The sequence below is a fragment of the Trichosurus vulpecula genome, chromosome 6 (genome assembly GCF_011100635.1).
Source record: "Trichosurus vulpecula isolate mTriVul1 chromosome 6, mTriVul1.pri, whole genome shotgun sequence".
Classification (NCBI taxonomy): Eukaryota; Metazoa; Chordata; class Mammalia; order Diprotodontia; family Phalangeridae; genus Trichosurus; species Trichosurus vulpecula.
In genome coordinates this window covers 29,201,831-29,217,368 of record NC_050578.1, presented here as the reverse complement: position 1 = coordinate 29,217,368, position 15,538 = coordinate 29,201,831, and the positions used below count along the sequence as shown (strand labels likewise).

Here is a 15,538-nt window from a genome sequence, read left to right as displayed (position 1 = left end):
TTTATAAATATTAGCTCATTTTATCCTTATACCTGGCGAGTAGGTGCTATTATGATCCCCATTTTACAGATGAAATTAAGTTAGAGGTTTAATTTGCCTAGAGATACATTGCTAGTAAGTATCGAACTCAGATCTCCCTGACTCCAGGCCCAGCACCCTATCCACAGCACCACTTAACTGCCTCCAGAGTGAATATAAAAATCAACAACAAACTTAATTCAACAAGCCGTGCTACAAAATGGGAAAATGACAAAGAAACGAACATGGACATGGGCTATAACCCCTACCTACTGAAGCTAAACTGATGGATCTGGAAACTTCCGAAGACTTGACCTCCTTTCTGAGAGGAGGAACATGACTGCCACGGACAGCGCTTAGTTTAGACTATGAACTTAATTTGCAAAACCTTAGATGACTGGTAGGAGGTTGTAAGGAGCAGTATGTCTCATAAAAGATGCAAGAAGTGACAGGGAAAATTTAGAAGAAAGCTTATTATCTCCCAACCAAGAGCTCTTACAATGTCTTTATTTGCCTTTCCAAGAACCTATTAAGTTGAACCCCTAGTGTAGCCACAACTCCCTTTTGTTTTCTGGTTTTATTGATAATAAGGATGTTGAGACTGCTGCCAGTGTGTATTCTTTGATTCATGGTTTGTCAAGGGAGAATACTTTCAGCATGCAAAACATCCATAAAAATAAAAATATTTGTACAAAAAATTAATATAAACTAGGAGAGAATAATAGGAAGGGAAGTTCTTTTGAAAACAACTACAAATTGCAAAAAAAAAAAAATCTGGGAGTCAATCTACCAAGGCACACTCAAAACTTATAGGTGCAATTACAAGTGTGTATGTGGCTACAAATGCTCTTATAAAACGAAATTTTAAAAAAGGCATATTCAGTGGTAGTGCTGGGCCATGCCAATATGACAGAAACAACAATTCTGCCTAAGTACCTACATTGATTTGTAGGTTTGGTTCTATACCAATAAACCTACCAAGGGGATCCCTAACTAAGCTAGACAGTTTGATCATATTCAATTAGAAGCACTAAGAATCTAGAATGTCATGGGAAATGGATAACAGGAAAAAGTAAGGATGAAAGAAGGATTAAGCAGTTCCAAACCTCATATTGTAAAGTAGTAACCATTAAAACAATTTACCACTTGTTAGAAATAAACCAGTGCAGCAAATTAGGCAAGGAAAAATCATAATTGAACTTATTAATACAGCATTTGATAAATCTAAAAACACTATGGGGAGGAATTCTTTAATAATAATTGTTGGAAATACTGGAAAGCAATTAGGCAGAAATGAGATTTAGATAAACATTTTCATATATCATAATAAATTCAAAATAAGGATACAACATGAATATTAAAGGTCCTATCATTAAAAAAAAATTAGAAGAGAATCAGATCAGGTACCTTTCACAGCTATGATTAAGGGGCAAATTCTCAACCAAATAAGGGATTGAGGTGATTACAAAAGATAAAATAGACAATTTCAATTACATGAAATTATAGCTAAAATGAGAAGGGAAAAACAAAAGACAGGAAAAAAATCTTGGCATCTAATATCTCTGAATAGGGTTTGATATGAAAGCCACATGGCAACTAATAGACATATAGAAACCAAAAATCCTCCTGCAATAGATAAATGGTTAAGGGATTTGAACAAAGAAGAATTGCAAGTGATTAACAATGTGAAAGAATATTGTAAAGCAATAATAAGAGAAATGCAAATAAAATTAATTAGAAACATAGGAGATGCCTATCAGGAATGATTCAAATCATGAGGTAGTTGTGTATATATAATGTGTATATCTTACTAAAATATGTGATATATAATGTATTCATGTATTAGCAACTTATAGGGGCAGCTAGGTGGCACAGTGAGTAGAGCACCGGCCCTGGAGTCAGGAGGATCTGAGTTCAAATTCAGCCTGACACTTGGCACACTAGCTGTGTGACCTTGGGCAAGCCACTTAACCCCAATTGCCCTACCTTTGCCCCTCCAAAAACATTACAAATAGTTAGCAACTTATACATGTTATATAAAATATATACAATAACTGCCTCAATAGATGGATGTATGTGTGTGTGTGTGTGTGTGTGTGTGTAGATATATATATATTCCCCCCTGTCACTGTCCAACTTGATCCTATCCATGTCAGAACAAGCATGACAACTCCACCAACTCATCTCTACCATAAGATGTCACTCTAGATCATAAAAACCATTAATTATGGTTTTTACCATAATTACTCAAACCAATTGTGGTTTATGCCCAGATAATTGCCACCATTTTATATCTAAGAAAACTGAAACAGAGAGGTTAAATGACTTGCTCAGGGCAACACAGCTATTAAGTATCTGAGAGCAGATTTGAACTCACATCTACAGCTCTCTATGTACTAAGACATGTTTTTGCCTCAAAGAAAACCTCTCGTGTTTGTCATTAAAAACCCTTCACAATCTGTCTTCAAACTGCCTTTTCAGATGACTTATACATGACTCACGTTTGTGCACTTCACTCTGTAGTCCAGCCAAACAACCCTCCTGTTGCTCACACACAACCTTCCCTGTAGCATCTATAGGTTCTTGCACAGATTATTCCCCCATGCCTCTAGCACAAATCTCTTTTGTGTATACTTCGTCTATTTGAGCTTTTCTTTCCATCTTTATTTTCTTTATTTCTGTTACTACTTCCCTCTGGAGCCCAAGAGAGACTAACATTAGAATTAAAATGTGCTCCACTCTCACTGATGGAGAAAATAGTTGGATGTAGAATCATGGACAGATCTTTCCATTTTTTTTAGAAGACTATATTTGTTACATGGATTCTTGTTACACTAATGCTTGAAACTCGTGCCTTGTGGTATTGTTATTGTTAACTATTCATCATGTTATATTTTTAGTTATACTTTTGGAATTTGAACACTGGGGTGCGTGTGTGTGTGTGTGCATGAAGGTGTGAGAAATTCATATAATTTCCAGAAAAATATAACCATTTTAAAATAAAATTTTATGACCCTTTAAAAATTGTCTTTGCCCTTTCCCCAAGTATATAATAAACAAGATATTTAGCATGGAATTTGTAGCTATGAAACTAGCACTACTTGCCATAAATTGTTAATAAATATTTAATAACATCAAAACAGTGTTTCTAATTCCCGGTACCTTGTAATTTACATAAGAAATTGCAAATAGTAATGGTAATAAACTTGTCCAAGACTTTAGTAACCAAACACTAGAATTCTAGAATGTCATTGGCACTTTAATGCTTTACAAATGAAATGCCAATTCCTATTTAATGTAATTGATTGATGGTCACCATCCCCTAGAAGAATGTGCTCAAGAAGACTGTAATCAGTTTTCAATTCACCTATATCCCACCAGTAGGGAGGGATGAAAGGCAGTGAGGCTGCTTTCTTTTCTAGCAAAGGCCAAAGATGGGATGATAGAAATTCATTTCCCTTTGGTGATTGGTGAGCCCATATGATAAATACGAAGAAAAATCCCTGTTATCCTTTTGCATTAGTGTCCGCAGGTCAAGGACATCTGTCCCACAGTTTTGGCAACAGGCATATTCACCAACAACCAGATTCATTCAGTTTAATATGCAGCCTTGAGCAATACACTCCTTTTCCCAAACTGATTCACAAAAAGGAGGTGATGTTATAAGAATAATTCTACTTTTAGGAACATCTACAGACTTCAGATACTGCATCGTGTTCTTTGAATTCTCAACATATCCATCCAGTGGAATGTGTTGCTTGGGATTCTCATGTTTTAAAGCACTGTCATTGGCACCAAGGAAAATTGCAACGATGTTTTCAGAATCACTACTTTTCCTGATTAATTTTGGAAGAATGATTTTACCCCTTCTGGTATTGCAATTGCCCACAACTGCCCTGAGCCCCTTCCAGGTCCCTCTTGAGCCTCTGCCCTGTGCTTCAGCTTTTACCCCTTCAGATCTTTTCCATTTTTCTCCCCTTTTTTGGCTTCCAGTTTCATACTTGAACAGTCTCAGGATTGCCTAAGTTGGACCTCTTGCCAAACTTTCTCTGACGTTGATTTTCTTCCTACTATGTATCTCTGTTTTATGAAGTATTAAGGTGGAAAATCTTTCCTGACCCTCCTCTATAAGATTGTTCTTACTTTATTGTTACCTTGTATGAACATCCCAGCAATTTCTGGATATACTGCACTGCCCAGCTCCCCTTGGAATTGGACCTTATAACAATGAGAAATTTAAACAAAATAACTGATACACTGTCAGTGTATAATAATGTATGCAACACTGTTACCTGTCTCTTTCAAGAGAATTCAGGCTTGCTTCCTTATCTGTTCTCTGGAACCAAGATTAGTTATTACCATTATTCGGTGTTTGATTTCCTTTTAATGTTCTTTTTTATTCACATTATTTTCGTCAAATTGTGTATATTGTTCTTCTCTTTTTACTCATATCATGCTGCATCAATTCATACAAATCTTCCCATGTTTCTGAATTCTTGTTAGTCTTTTTTTCACAATACTGTTGTCACATTCATATACCATATTTTGTTCAGCTATTGCCTAATCGATGGTTACACATTTTATTTCCAGTTCTTTGCTACCCCACCCCCACACACACACACGTGCTACTATGAATATTTTTTACTTGTTAAGCCTTTCTGTCTTGGACCTTTGTGATTTCTGGGTCAAAGGGTGTGAATAGTTTAATCACTTTTCTCACATAATTTTAGTGTTTTCCCTGAATGATTGGACCAATGTCTCCACCAGGGTATTAATATGTCTGTCTTACTGCCATCCCTCTAATATTGACTATTCCGCACAATCCCAAAAAATAGCATTTCTTGGAAAGCATGTGTCAATTAATTGTCCAGTAATTCCAATTATATCGTCTTTATGACTTCTCTGTCCAAATTGCTCCTCCCTAGCCCCACTCATACATGTGCTGTCTCTGCTCTTTGTTTGTATTGGTGTCCCCAACACTAGCACAGTGCCTAGCACGTAGTAAAACTTAAATGATGCCTTTTCACTGGGAAAGAATCTTTATAACCAGTGTCTCTGATAAAGGCCTCATATCTAAAATAATAGGTAACTGAACCAAATTTATAGGAATACAAGTCATTCCCCAATTGAGAAATGGTCAAAGGATATGAACAGGCAGTTTTCAGAGGAAGGAGTTAAAGGTATCTATAGTCACATGAAAAAGTGCTCTAAATCGCTATTGATTAGAGAAATGCAAATTGAAACGACTTTTAGGTGCCACATCTCCCCTGTCAGATTGGCTAATATGACAAAAGAGGAAAATGATAAATGCTGGAGAGGACTGGGAAAATTGAAACACTGTTACATTGTTGGTGGAGTTGTGAACTGATCCAGCCATTCTGGAGAGCAATTTGGAACCAGGCCCAAAGGGCTATAAAAATGTGCATACCCTTTGACCCAGCAATACCACATTTAGGGCTGTATCCCAAAGAGATAACACAAGAGGGAAAGGGACCCGTATGTACAAAAATATTTATAGCAGCTCTTTTTTGTGGTGGCAAAGAATTGGAAATCAAGGTGATGCCCATCAACTGGGGAATGGCTAAACAAATTGTGGCATATGAATGTAAGGGAATACTGTTGTGCAATAAGAAATGAGGAGCAGACGGACTTCATTACAACCTAAAAAGACTTATATGAACTGATGCTGAGTGAGGGGAGCAGAACTAGGAAATCATTACACACAATTACAGACACACAGTATCTGTAAGGACTAACTTTGATAGACTTGACTCCTCCCATCAATGCAAGGTTCAAAGACAGCTCCAAAAGACTCATGATGGAAAAAGCTGTGCACATCCAGAGAAAGTATTATGGAGTCTGAATGCAGATTGAGGCAAACTATTTGCTCTTTTTGGTTCCTTCTTTTTTGGTTTCGTTTCCCCTTTCTCATGATTCATTCCATTGGTTATAATTCTTCTTTACAGCTGGACTAGTATGTAAATAGGTTCAATGTGAAGGTATATGTAGAACCTACATTGGATTACAAGCTGTCTTGGGGGTGAGGGGGAAGAGAGGGAGGGAGAGAAAATTTGGAACCCCAAAGCTTGTAGAACTTAGTATTGTCAACTAAAAATAAAAAATAAAGTTATTTTAAAATTTTTTAAAAAAGAAAAAAAGATGCCTTTTCATTCATTCATCATTCATTGTTTGCTTCGTTCTGTATTAGTTTATCGAAGTTTTCCCATGCTTCTCCATATTCATTATATTCATCATTTCTGTATAGCACAGTAACATTCCATTGCCATAAATAGACTACAACCCATTTAGCCAATCCCAAGTCAATGGGCTTTGTCTCTAGTTCTTTGCTACTACAAAAAGTGTAGCACGAAACATTTTAGCATACATGGGACTTTTCCTTTTGTCACTGACCAACTTGAGGTGCATGCCTAGCAGTAGAAGTCCCAGATCAAAGCTTATGGACATTCTAGTCATTTTCTTCATCTAATTCCAAATTGCTTTCCAGAGTGGTTTGATCTGTCCATAAGTCCACCAACAGCATATTAATGAAGCCACCTTTCCACAATCCTTCCCACATTGCCTGTTTCCATGTTTTGCCATCTTTTCCAGTTTGCTGGGTTTGAGGTGAAATCTCAGAGGTGTTTTGAATTACTGATCTGGAGCATTATTTCATATGGTTGTCAATAGTTTAATAGTTGCTAATAGTTGAATAATTCTTTTTGAGAACTCCTTGTTCATATCCCTTAACTACTTTGCTGCATTCACCGGCCTTTTAATATCTTCTAGGCATTCTTAATTGATGCATTTATCATAAACTATCTTTGGCTTCATTTTGTTAGTAAATCTTTCAGATTTAGTATATTCAATGGTATTTAAATATAGCACTTGTTGGTACTTAGAGACAGAATGGAAGAAAGCAAGAGAGAAATGCCTCAAAAGAAGAATGTTTTAAACCACTCTTTCTTTATAAGGCTGCGGGTTCAAAAGCCCATCCTTTTATTGAATTTTAGTTCTCTGTGTCAAATAGTGTAGCCTGCAGGTGTCACTGTATACAGAGTCAATAATATAAGCAATTCTGCTTGGAAAAGATTTCAAGTCTCAAAGCAGAGAAAAGAAGAATAAAAGAGAGATCCCAAGATGGGATTGTCACTAGCCAGCAAATGTCAATGTGGAGGGCAGTTTGATCTAGGACCATGTTTCCCTCTTCCCTTTTGAGGACTTCATGGAGTTGTTTCTCTCTGATCACTGCTGGCTGTCCAACCACTGGGAATGCTTCAGGGTGTGAAATTTCTTAAGTCACCTATCTCTACTCTACTTGATCCTCATCCTTTTTTAAAATTATTTTCCCCCAATTACATGTAAAAATAATTTCCAAATTTACTCCCTTTCTCCCTCCCCTCTCCCCTCAGTGAGAAGACAAGCAATTATACATAGATGTACAACCAGATAGCTAGGTGCCACAGTGGGTAGAGCACTGGTCCTGGAGTCAGGAAGACTTATCTTCCTGAGTTCAAATCTGGCCTCAGACACTTACTGTGTGACCCTGGGCAAGTCACTTAACACTGTTTGCCTCAGTTCCTCATCTATAAAATGAGCTGGAGAAGAAAATGGTAAACAACTCCAGTATCTTTGCCAAGAAAACCCCAAACAGGGTCACAAAGAATTACACATGACTGAAAAATGATTGAATGATATATGTGTACATTCATGTAAAACATTTTCATATTAGTTATGTTGTGAAAGAAATCACAGACCAAAAAATTTTCATATCTAAGAAAAATTTTAAAAAGTTAAAAAAATATGCTTAGATCTGCATTCAGACTCCATTTTTTCTCAGGAGATGGACAGCATTTTTCTGTCCTGAAGTCCTTCACAATTGTCTTGGATCATTATACTGCTGAGAATACCTAAATCATTCACACTTGATCATCATACAGTATTGCTGTTACTATGTACAACATTCTGCTGGTTTTGCTCATTTCACTTTGCATGAGTTTCTGTAAGTCTTTCCAGGTTTTTCTGAAAGCATCTTGCTTGTCATTTCTTATAGTACAATGATATTCCATCCCAGTCATCTACCACAACTTGTTCACCATTCCCCAACTGGCATCCTTTCACTTTCCAATTCTTTGCCACCACTAAAAGAGCTGATATAAATATTTGTGTACATATAGATCCTTTTCCTTTTTGTTTTTTACCTTTTTTGGGACACAGCTCTAATTGCTCTCCAGAATGGTTGACTGAGTTCGCAACTCCATTGACAATGCATCAGTGTCTTAACTTTTCCCCATCCCCTCCAACATTCATCATTTTCCTTTTCTGTCATATTATCTAATCTGATAGGTGTGAAGTGGTACCCTTGGTGTTGTTCTAATTTGCATTTCTCTAATCAATAGTTATTTAGAGCACTTTTTCATATGACTCTAGATACCTTTGATTGCTTCCTCTGAAAACTGCCTGTTCATATCATTTAATCATTTATCAATTGGGGAATGGCTATTATTTTTATACATTTGAATCAATTTGAGAAATGAAACCTTTATCAGAGAAACCTGCTGTACAGATTTTTTCACAGTTATGATTACTAACGGGATGCGTGTAATAACATCTCTCATATAACCAACTCTACCCCCCCTTTCATTGACATTGCCACTGCCCTGGTAAGAGCCCTCTTCACCTCATGTCTGTATTGTTGTAGTAGCTGCCTCAAAACTCCCCACTCTGGTCTATCCCGCATTCAGCTGTCAAACTGATATTCCCAACGCACAGACATGATCATGTCATACCGCTATTGAATGAACTCCAGTGGCTCCCTATTTCCTCCAGAGTCAAATATAAAACCCTCTTTTTGGCTTTCAAAGCCCATTATATTCTGGCCTGTTTCTACCTTTCATCAAGGTTGCCCTTGCTAACTGTGGGTGCCCCCTAAGACTCTCCCAGGTCTTCTTCTTTTCTCCCTCTGTATTATTTTGTTTGGTTATCTCATAAGCTCTCATGGCTTCAATTATCATCTGTACTCTCCTCCACATATTCTACAATCTAGTGAACTTGCCTGCTAGATGTTCCTGTCCTTATTGAGCATTTTCTCTGGCAATCTCCCATGTTTGGAACAATAACCCTCTTCATCTCTATCTCCTGCCCTCCCTGGCTTCCTTGGCTTCCTTTAGGTTTCATCTAAAATCTCACATTTTATAGGAAACCTTTCCTAATCCTCCTTAATCTTAGTGTCTTCCCTCTGAGACTACCCCTGATTTATCCATCCTATTTATAACTTGATTGTACCTTGTGGTTTGTGAGCTGTCTCCTCAATTAGAATGTGAGTTCCTTAAGACCAGAGACTGTTTTTTGCCTTTCTTTTTATCCCCAATGCGTTTCCATATTTCCTTAATAAAATGATAGTTGGCTGACTACCTAACTACAGTCTTCTTCTTCCCTAACTCAGCTCCTTGGCGGCTCCTTTATACTCAAGTCCCTTATAATGCCTTATCAAATTACAACCTTGGATTACTCCCACCATCTGCTGAGTTTTCCTCCATTCACATAGTACTAAATAGGGCTAGGCTAGGGAAACACAAAAATGTGTTCCTTACGTCTACTACAAATTTGTGTTACATAATCTCAACTGGGCACTCACCATGTATATCGATATGGCAGAATTCATGATTTCAACGAAAATCACGAACATGCCTTCCTGAATGGTCCAGAATCGCAGGATATAAAGAATTCTCTAAGTAGAAGGCAGGGGAATTAAAGCATTTATTCAAGCTCCAAAATAGCAGACCCATGGACCAGTGTCCCCGATTCAATATCCTGGCAAGAACCTTCCAAAAGCAATATGCCCATCTCACAATAGTGACCAGGAGGTTACAGAAAAATATTATGGCAGCAAGTCAAGCCATACTGGTGCTTCTCCCCAATGTTAGGGCCCTTGCTCAGCACTCTCAGGTCTGCATGAGGGTCAGCCCTGCTTTCAGTAGTGCCAGCTGCCGCCCCCGCCGCTGCTTCAGCTGCTGCCGCTGTTGCCACTGTTTCTGCTGCTGCCGCGGCCACCGCTTCTCCTTCTCCTCCTTCCACTACATCTCAACGTCCAAGCTGCGTTCTCTCCTTTTGTATAGTCACCAGACATCATCCTGTCAACTAGAACGTCATCTGAGCAACCAGAACTCAGGTGCCTACCATTGGCTCTAGTCTTAGCCACTCCCCCTAGGACTCTGAGAGCCCCCCGACCCCCCAACCCTATTCAAATGGGCAGAAAAGATCTTACCATTTACTGATTGCCTTTACACCATGGCAAGGCAATCCTTTTATACTTCCCCTAATTAATCTACTACCCTACTCAACACAGTGGCTATTACAAAATCTTCCATCTTTCCTGAAATCTTTCTTGGCTTTGCCTCCTTTTACCCTCTCAGCTGAGGACCTAGCCTCATATTTCACCTTGCCTCTTCATCTCTCATCACTAATGTACCTTTCCACCCTCTCTCCTACTTCACCTCTGTCTCATAAGATGTGGGGACTCTTCTCCTTACTAAGGCAAAGGCTTGGATCCCATTTCCATCCCATCTCCTCCAGAAGACTGCCTCCTCTATCATCTCTACTTCTCATTAAACTTTAGCCTCTCCCTGTCTTTACTGCTGCTTTCTTGCTTCCTTTAAACACACCCATGTCTCTCCCATCCTTAAACTCTTACTTGACTTAGCCCTGCCCGCTTTATTTCTCTTCCCCCATGTCACTAGACTGCTAGAAAAAACCTCCTACAATTTCTGCCTGCACTTCTCCCTTCACTTTCTTTTAAAACTTCTGTTTTCAACCTCATCATTCAATCGAAACTGCTCCCTTCAAACATAACAATAATATAATTGCTGGATCTAGTGGCCTTTTATCAGTCCTCTTCCTTGACTTCTCTGGCAACCTTTGAAACTGTCAATTACCCTCTTCTCCAGTGTACTCTTTCCTCTCTAGGTTTTCTTGATACTGCTTTCTCCTGGTTCTCCTGTCCTTTCATTTTCAGTTTCCTTTGCTGGATTGTCAGCCAAGTAATGCCCACTAATAGGGGATATCCCCCAAAGCTCTGTTTTAGGTCCTCTTCTATACTCCATTTATAGCATTTTTCTTGATTTATGTTGCAAATTCCTATGGATTCTATTATCATCTCTATGAAGATGATTCTCAGCTTTATATATCCATCCCTAACCTCTCTCCTGAGCTCCATTGTCCCATAGCCCACTGTATCTTGGATACCTTGAACTGTATGCCCTATAGACATCTCAAAATCAACACATGCATAACAGAAGTCATTCTCTTTCCCCTAAAACCTTCTCCTCTGCCAACTTCCCTAGTACTGTTGAGACCGCCATTATCCTGCCAGTCTCTCAGGTTTATAACATAGGTGCCATCTTCTACTCCTCACTATCTGTCACCACCCACTCCCCATATCCAATCTGTTGCCGATTCTCGTCATTTCTATCTTCACATCAGCTTCATTTACATCCCCTTTTCTTTATTCAGGTTGTCATTTCCCTGATGCAGGTGACATGTGTAGGCTATTCTGATGGCCTTCTGGTTATTTTCCCCGCCTCCAGCCACCCCCACTAGAATCCACCTCCACTCAGCTACCAAAGTGATCTTGCTAAAGCACAAGTCTGACTGTGTCATTCCCTACTCTCATTTCAATAAACTCCAGTGGCTCCCTATTACCACTAGGATCAAATATAAAACCTTGTTTCACTTTTAAAATCCTTTACATCCTGGACACTTATATTGAGTCAACTTTGGCCTATATCATATACAGATAAAAATATGCTGCCCTATGAGAAATTAAAAGACGAAACAAAGTTCAGCAGCAGGGACAAACATTAAATTAGGTAAATTCACTTTACTGCAGACTTCATGGGGTTGACACGGGCAAAGTACTTTTATAAACTATTAAAGCATTACATAAATAACAGCAGCATCATTCCTCCTCCAAATATACCTTCATCTAACTGTTAACAAATGTCAAGTGTTAAAAATTCCAGCTTTGTCATTTGTTGTCCAATATGAACAGTAGGTGTAGGAGTAAATTGGAGGAAAGGAGGCTAGATGACAAAGTACAAGAAAATGGAAAACATGGAAGGATCATACCTTTTTGGTTTTATCATTTATTTTTCACTCTTATGCTCTTTTTTTTTTGAGGGGAGAAGGCAGGGGAATTTGAGTTAAGTGACTTGCCCAAGGTCACACAGCTAGTAAGTGTGTCAAGTGTCTGAGGCCAGATTTGAATTCAGGTCCTTCTGAATCCAGGGTTGGTGCTGTACTCACTATTTTTCAATCTTATGACCTGGAAAAATATAGTATGTTGGAAAGTTCTTTAATTCTTGATGGGGAAAGAACAATCTTTGATACACAATTGTAACCAGAATGGTGGGGTCATCTTTGGGGAAGCTCTTCACCTTTCCCCAGTGCCTGCTGCTTCTCTTCCAGGGCAGGAAGCCCAGAGACCCATACCTGGGAGCAGAGAACTTCCTGTGTGAGGATTCATGGGGCTGGCTAAGGGGAGGTGTTAACTCCAGAGCCACGCCCTATTGGGTGTTAACCTAGTCTATGTGGACGTGACCTCCCAGGGTCCTAGGGGGAGGGGCCAACTCAAGAACCAATCAGCCCTGGTCATTCGGGCGGCACTTGATGATGTCAAAAACTCTGTAAGAGGGGAGAAGACATCTTGAAGATCCCTTTTTGGTTGGAGCAGCAGCGGAACTAGTGGTGAGTGTGACTCTGGGCCAGCCCTTGGGCTGAACCTAGACGTTGGTAACTGCGAATTGTATTGGGTCTGTCTGTTGATATTTGTAATTTGTTTGTATTTATTCTGAAGTTCAGGGTGCTGGCTCTTCCCCCTGAACTAAATGAATGTTCTGAACTTCAGGGTGCTGGCTTTTTCTCCTGAAGTAAGTGAATGAATCTGTATTTGGTCTGTCTGTTGATGCTTGTAATTTGTTTGTATTTGTTCTGAAGTTCAGGGTGCTGACTTTTTCCCCTGAACTAAATGAATGTTGTCTATAGGCTCCCCTGAACTAACTGAATGCTGGATTAAAGTAAGCTGGTCAACCCATTCACCGTGCTTTCCTTGGTTAAGCAGATAAAAAGAACCTGTGCTTTCCCGGCATGCCGGCAGCCTCCTGGGTGCTGTCTGTGGGTGGATCTTATGCCCCCACAGAAGCTGCTAGCTGGATTGTTAAAACAACAATATAAGGTTTTCTGATGTCCATTTGCAACATTCTCCATGACAATGGCAAATACTTCTGCCATTTGTTTTATATCTCACCTGCTATTAATAATCAAAGAACTGACAAAGTCATCTCTATTGTGTCTATCAAGTAATCTTCTATTACTTTAACCTATGAATAGGAGAGCCCTTAATGTGGCATTTTGTTCTACTGAATTAATGCTTTTTTAGAGTCAATAAACTTTTCATTTAATCATGTGATAGCAAAGATGTGGTTAGCTATGAAATATTAGTTGCAAAAGTTTACCTACCCCCTTTCATATTTTCATTAAAAAGACTGTCAGCCCCTGCATAGATTATTCTCATAAAGACTGGCTAGTACATGGATCTATAGCTCTTGATCTCTGAAACACTTCCCCCAGCAGTTATGCAACCCATTATTTTTTTCCAATAGTTTGTGTGAGTCTTAGCACCCTTTGCCTTCTTTTCCATGACTGTCACCACTCCTATGGAAAGAGAAGGGTGCAACACAGGAGCTGCTTTGTATTTTTCTGTTTCATAGGTTGCAATAGCCAAAATAGCCATTGTCTAGTGACCAGCTGATTTAGTGAGACTGGTCTTTACCTCTTCTCTCCCACACTGTCCTTCAACACCTCCCAAACACTGAGCTAGCTCTGGCAATGAGTATGTCAACCTTGTCATCTATATGTACATCCCTGGAAAGTATACTGCCAAGGTAAGTGAACTTCTCCACAGTATTCAAAGTCTCTCCATTTGCTGTAACTGATGGTTCCATGAATGGATGGTGTAGCGTTGGCTAGTGGAGAACCTGTTTTTTTGGTGTTGTCAGGCCAAAATGAGCACAAGGGGCAGAAAAACAAATCCATGTTCTGTTGCATCTCAGCCTTAGAGGCTGCACTGAGTGCACAATCATTTGTGAACAAAACATTGCACACCATCTTTCCCTCCACTTTAGTCTTGGATTTTAGCCTTTTCAAGTTAAATAATTTACCATCAGTGAGGTAGCTGAACTTGATGCCATTTTCATCCTCATTGAAGGTGTCTGACATCAATGAAAACATGCTAAAAAGTGTGGGAACAGGCACACAGCTGTGTGTTTCCCATTGGTGACTGGGAAAGCATGAGAGCATTGCCCATTATCCAGAGCCAGTGCAAGTATTCCATCATGAAACTGAGGTACAGTCCTGATGAACTTCTCCAGGATCTAAATTTTGCCATGATCTTCCACAAGCCCTCATGACTGATGGTATCAAAATGGTCATATCATGAACATTGTATATAGACATATTCTACTCCTGGCATTTCTCCAGGAGTTGTTGGGCAGGAAACACCATATTGACTGTTCCTTGGCCCTCTTTGAAGCCACACTGGCTCTCAAGTAGATGACCATCTTCCAGGTAAAAGATTAGCCTATTTAGGAGGGCTCTGGCAAGAATCTTCCCAGCAATGACCAAGAGAAACACCACTCCCCCCTCTCCCTCTCCGCCCTGTGATTGTTATAGGACAAGTTATTTCCCTTTCCTTTACAGAGATAGACAATGAAGGCATCCTTGAACTCCCAGGGGATAACCTCCTCTTGCCAGATGACCGGGAAAATATCAGTCATTTTTTGTATGAGCAGTGGACCTTCTGCCATTTAAATCTCAGATGGCATAAAATCAGCTCCAGGCACTTTGCCACATGAGTGGAGCTTAATGACATTCAAAATCTCTTCTTCAGTTGGAAGTTCGGCTAGAGAGGGATTGACTCCAACCTTAGATGTACATATAGTCAATGGCTTCAGCCTTGGTTGATGATGGTCTGTTGAGGGTGCTATGAAAGTGTTGAGCCCATCTCTCTAGGATCATGTCCTTAGCATTAATCAATGTGGCTCCATCAGCACTGAGCAGTTCAGATACACCATAGATCTTTGGCCCATAAATAGCCTTCAGGGCATCGTGAAAGCACTCTGGATTGTTACTATCTGTGTAAAACTGCATTTCATCTACCTTCTTACGTGGCCAAGAATCCTGCCTCTCTCTAAGCTTCACTTGCACTTTACGTTGCATGGAATTAAAAGCAGCCTTCTTCAACATGGATGAACTACCTTGAGTATAAACAAAGTGAAATCAAGGTAGTTTTGGGAGTGAGCTTTCTAAAAACTGGGGGAGAATTCACAAAGGTGACATTTGAGCTGAGACATGAAGGAATCAGTCCCTTATCACCTCACTCCAAGTTATTGGTCTCTCAGCCTTATGTTTCTCCCCAATCCAGTCTATCCTCCACTCAGCTGTCAAATCCATCTTCCAAAAGCTTAGG

General features: G+C 39.4%; 1 protein-coding gene and 1 pseudogene across 1 annotated transcript in view; one reads left to right on the top strand and one right to left on the bottom strand.

The window, feature by feature from the left end:
• The window catches only part of LOC118853360 (caspase-3-like), a 59,293-nt gene that overhangs the window by 17,444 nt on the left and 26,311 nt on the right, over nucleotides 1-15,538 (top strand). The window lies entirely within an intron of this gene.
• LOC118854579 lies at nucleotides 3,267-14,301 on the bottom strand (annotated as a pseudogene).